Consider the following 5935-nt stretch of genomic DNA (forward strand, 5'->3'; position numbering starts at 1 on the left):
AGCCCTCAAGTAAAAAAACCCAAAAAACAACAAAAAAAACCCCAAACCAAAAACCAAAAAAACCCCAAACCCAAAAAACAGCATTAGAAGTTTTCTCCCAGTGTGACAGGCATCATGCCAGCACTTAGTCACCCTGTTTGGGCTACCCATGGTGCTCTGGGACCGATTCCCATCAGGCTGAGTCCCTTGGCTAAGGGTTGTAGATCCTAGAAAGTATATATCCTGCTTTTTCTAATGGTGCTTCATCTGCTGAGGGGTTTGTTAACCCCTTCCTTTCCCTGTGAGCCAAAGCTCTTTCACCCAGATGGATGGGCTGTGTCTGTGGGCAGTAGAGCACTGAATGGCAAAGCCCAGCCCACAGTAAGAGCCAGGATTGTTGTTTGTCTTTTTCTTTGCTGAATGTGTTATTTGCTGCCAAGCAGAGGTTTGATCAAACAGAAGCTGTCTGTGAATTCAGGAAAAATTAATGCCAGTGATCCACCTGAACTAATGTCAATGTTAGCCCAGTACTCACCAGGGGATCTCCTGAGGTCCTTCCAACCTAAATTACACTAGTTCTGTACATCAAAGCTTAGCTGTCACTCACAAAGTTGGGAGGGAGTCAAACTCACGATTCACATATTATTTCCTGAGTAGGCTTATGTTTAGGTGTTTCTTCTTTGATGAACAGCTTAAATGTCACAGTGACTGCCCTACCCACCACGCTGCAGCATATGCAGGTAGTCACCAAGTCTGCATGATCAAAAGTGACCTCTTTCCATCCTGCTAAACTCTGAGGGCATTATTTAAATTGGGGGATGAGTGAGTTTCACAGGTCTAACAAGGACCAGAGTATCCAGTCCTCACCCACATGGAACACCAGATGAGTAAAGCGAGGTGCTAGCACAGAGGAGAGTACCTTCTCCAAGCTTGCTCTGTCCACTGACAGGGCTTCTCCAGCACTGTGGCCATGCCCTGCACTGGGAGGATGTTTTCTTACTGACCCTTAGGGTTTGAAGCTCCATGGTATGTGTTCTATATTTCTATGCAGCTCTGCGCAGCTGACAAACTACGATGTGCTCACAGTACTTTTGTCTCCCAAATGGCAGACAAACACCCAGTGAAACCTCACTTGTTTGCTGCTTTGCCACGTAATTCTGTTTTCCTCGCGTTTTCCCTGCACCACGTGCAGTGCTGGCAGCATCCCACCTGTCACCTGTCTGGACAGAGATCCATGTGCTCCAGCTGTGGCTCCTGCTCTTGTGCTGCCCCCTTGGCAGGACAGAATCAGATGTAATATCAGCCATGCAGCAGACACAGAGGTCAGGACTCCCCCCAGCCCACCCACACACCAGTGGGCACTCACCAGCCTGGTAGCTCCTTCCCATCCAGCCACAGCTAACCTTGGTGTCCCAGGTGCTGCCCCTTTGCATGGGCATTTGCAGCTGCACTGAGAGCCTGGTCTTGGCTGCAGACCCCATCTGGACCCCAACTGGGGTACCTGTGTAGTCTCTCTGGTTCCCTGTGGACATGCTAATTCCCTGTGATTTTCCTTTATTATCAAAATCCCTCTGGAAGTCAGTCAGATTTTAACTTTTTTCCTCTCCTGACCTCTACTTCTCACATCAGAAAGCTGCTCTGAGGATCACCTCCTTGCACTTGAAATCTGATCTCCAACCTGTTTGTTGCTAATAGATGCCCATTTATTAATATGACAAGATTAATGGACCTTTTCCCTGGTATAGGGATTGCTACATTACCAAATGCAGGTCTTTCCTGTCTCTAGAAAATGAGAGGAAGTGTTGGATCAAATCAGTTCCTAAACGGGGAGCATTTAATTCTCTGTGCTGAGAAGGTTGTGTTTGTTGCTGGAATTTACATCTGGCATGTGCACTTCCAAGTCATTCCTCTCTACCCATGACTGTTTTCCTTCGTTCCACTCTTCATAAATGAGTCTGACATTTTTAGAAAGAAGGCAAATGTCCTTTATCCTGTCAAGCACCTGAGTTTTGGCCCTTTCCTAAATGTTCTTGGAAGAATTAAAGCCTGATGGATGCTCCCACATTTACAGATGGAAAATTTTCACCCAGACTTCTACTGTGGAGATGTTTCAGTCCCTGTTTTTTCTCTTAAGCATCTCTAGGGGAGATTCATGGTTCCTGTGATGCAGCAGCACGTGTGCAACATTTCCCAGTGTAAGCACGAGCAAGGACTATTAATTTAGAGTATTACCTCCAGCCTTTCTTTTGGCTTCACGTGGAACCCTCCTGCCTGTGCTTGATGAAGCTTTTGTCATGGGGAATAGTACAGATACAAAGATAGCACACTCCCCCACTCCTGGGGAAGGCAACCAGGCTCAGACATGGTTTTGCAGGACAACTGAGGAAGTTGCAGCACAGGGAGCTTATGCAGGTGAGGACACAGCACCAGTGATCACAACTCCAGGGCTCCTGTGAGCATCATCGTGCGATCTCAGGATATACCAAGCTCCTGAGCCCCCTTTGCTGCCCCTGGAGGAACGCCTCTCACCAGCACTGACACCAAACCAGCAGTGGGGAAGGTGAGAGGGAGCTGAGTCACTGATGATTCTCACACTCAGCCCGTTTTCACGGCCAAAACAACTGATTTTATTTTCCAAAGCTGTCAGTCATGGAAAGCAGTTTTGGTTTTTTTCTGTTTTAAATGAGGAAGGAAAAACAGTGGTGAGAGCCTGGAACTGCCTATTACTGATTAAAGCTGATGGAGCTGGGCTGTGCCTGCAGAACATTTATTCCTCCTACACCCTCAGTAAGTCAGCTTCATGCTGCGAGATCAACAAATTACTCTTACAAAACTGTGCCTTCAAAGCCGATGTGTGTGTCCTCTGCCTGCTCAGACTGTAGTCACTAGCCTAACAAAGGGATTCTTCCTAGGTGAGCTCAAGGATTAGATGTGTGTAGGGCACCACTTGCTTTTCAGTCTTGCTCAACAGTTTAATCAGCACTGAAAGCAGTTTGTATGAGCTTTTGTTTTCTACTTTTTATTTTTAATTATACGTACTTTTTAGCAGAAGAAAATATTCTACCCCTCCAAAACCAGCAATATTCCTCCCAACGTGACCGGGATTATCAACCAGGCACTTCAGCAAGAAGTGAGCAGCCAGTGCAGAGGGGATGTGGGGAGTCCCTTCCTTTCATGTCAAACATGTGGCATGGCTGTCAAACTCCCAAACTGCTTGATAACTGGATAAGAAATGTCACCTCTATCTGCCTCTCTACACAGCTCTTATCTGGCCATAGACATTCACTGCACGGTGCTTGCCCTTCACCCAAGTCATTTCTGGACAGCTGAGGAAACTCTCGGCTCTCCTTGCTTGTATTTTTACCCTTATAGATAAGAAGTAAATGAGAGCAAGGAGGTCCCAGGGACACCTGACTCCCTCTCCTCATGTTCATTTATAGCTGACTCACAAAGGACTTCTTTTCCTTTCTCAGTACTTCTTCTCACGTGGTTTTTTTTAACAATTCCAGGCATGGCGACTCCACCACTTCCGTGGGCAGCCTGTTCCAATGCTCGATCACCTTTTCAGTGAAATAAATTTTCCTAATATCTAATCTATACCCCCCCTGGTGCAACTTGAGGCCATTTTTCTCTTGTCCTGTCACTTGTTCCTTGAGAGGAGAAACTGACTCCCAGCTGGCTCAACCTCCTTTCAGGTAGTTGTGGAGCTAAACACCCCCAGGTCCCTCAGCCTCTCCTCATCAGACTTGTGCTCCAAACCCTTCACTAGCTCTGTTGCCCTTCTCTGGATGCCTCAGTGTCCTTCTTGGAGTGAGGGACTCAGAATTGAATGTAGGATTTGAGGTGCAGCCTCATCAATACTGAGAACAGGGGTATTAAGTTACATTAGGTTAGAAGAGATTATCCTAACTTTGTCTCACTGGTGTCTAGACCACCCTGGCTACAGCAACACTACTGCTTCTGCCTGTGTCTCCATTCCTTCTCTGCAGCCACAGCAGCACAAGGACATTAGTAAAGGCATTGCAGAAACAGCCAGGCTTGTCGCTGCTGGACAAGGAGCCACATGCTTCTGCAAGAAACATTAGGACTCAGGAAAAATGCACATGGATATTTATAGCCTGGCTCCTTCCTGGGAGGGAGTGAAACTTATTTTTGAATACCAGAGAGCAGAAATAGGCCAGCTCAGAAGGTGAAAAGGTATATGAACTTCTATTTGGGGAACACTGCATGACCAGAGTCGCATGAGAAGTAACCTAACAGAGGGTAGAGTCGGTGCAGGCTCACGAGAGACCTCCAAGCCAGGTTCTGCTCTGGACCTGAATATCAAGAAGGCAGAGTGTGGCCATTCATTTTGGATTTTGCCCCATTTTCGTGCATTTAACTATGTCTGTGCTAGGTCCCGAGTGTTCCTTGGAGGGAATCTGAAAGGTTATAGGTCCTGATGTGAAGTGGCAGATCTGCAGCTTGTGATTGGAGTGAATATCCAGGATTGTGGTGGAGTTTCTCGCTGCATTTGGGACAGTGGGTGAAACTCTGTATTGAATACATACTGCCTTTCCATTAGCTGTGCTATTATTGACTTGGATCAAATTAGCCCTTGAAGCAAGAGCTGCTAGCCTTTTTCACAATTCTGATTTTTAATCATCCCCAGCTTGTAAATTCCTCCTTCAGAGGCTAAGCCTGCTGGAAAGATTTCTATGGAGCTGACAGAAATGTTTTATAGAAGCAGCCCCTTTTTTGTCCTGGGGAATTACAACCCTATAAGTCTTCAATTTACTTGACATTCCAATTTGCAGCTTCGATGCCACAAGAAATGCCTTGGTTTTTGGTTTAGTGATGAAATTTCTGATATGGCAAGTGTAACAGAAAAATTAAGATCTGTAAAGGCCTGGTTAAGCTTTCCTTTGCTATTGTACACAGACAGACAGGAAGAAAAACCTCTCTTCAGCTGAGATATGTAGATATATGCTTAATGTCAAACATGAAAGCCATGGAAACATGATGGTGGTGTCTGGCTGGGAATATTGTGGTGAACCTCGAGGAGTGTGATCACAGAGCCAGATAACCAGCCCAGACCACCCACTACTGCAGCCCAAGCTCAGGAGAGGATGGTGTTCCCTGGGTTTGTTTGTGCCCTTGAGCAGGTGTCTGTGGTGTGCAGGGGTTGGTGCCACTGCAGCGTTGCTATTCCATGGCCGTCCAACACAGCTCAGCCCCTGCAGCACTTGCCTAGTGCTCCATTAGCCCCATTCTCACAGGCTGTTTCCCATATACACTGTGCCATCTTTGCCTACTGCAGTCTCAGCAAGGGCTCACAGGCTCTGCCATGCCTCTGATGTGTTGCCATGCCCTTGTTAAACATGCTCTGTGATGGGGCAGTGCTGCTCCAACATCCCATTACTTGGTGGTCATCCTAGAACAATATATTGCAAGAACAGATGCTCTGCTGGGTTGAATTGATCATAACAGAGGGGAAAAGAAAAGTATGGAAAGCCTCATCTATCCTCAGAAAGGGTGTGCTTTGCTGCCCTGTTTTATATTCTCTGCCTACTGAGGACAAGTGCCCTGCTGGAAGAGATGGGGTTTGTCAGGATGCAGCAGGAGACACCAAAGCCTTACACTCATAGAATCATAGAATCACTGAGGTTGGAAAAGACCTTTAAGATCATTGAGTACAACCAAGAGCACTTATTGCTCTTCTGTCTAGAAGACCTTCCTCACATCCAAGTGGCTGTGCCAAGAAAGTTGCTGTCGCACAACCATGGTTGAAAATGAACTAATGGTTGCCTTCCTGGCCTGAGGGACTCATTCTATTTTAATATCCCCTCCTTTTCAGCCCTGTGAAATTTGTGTATGGAATGACATCTAAACTAAAAAGGGGATAAGTTTAACTATGGGGGGAAATGAGCTCCTACAGGCAAGATTTTCCTAAGAAGCCCAAGACTTGGACATCTGA

Source organism: Lepidothrix coronata, unplaced genomic scaffold, assembly GCF_001604755.1.
Source record: "Lepidothrix coronata isolate B3197 unplaced genomic scaffold, Lepidothrix_coronata-1.0 Scaffold39, whole genome shotgun sequence".
NCBI lineage: Eukaryota > Metazoa > Chordata > Aves > Passeriformes > Pipridae > Lepidothrix > Lepidothrix coronata.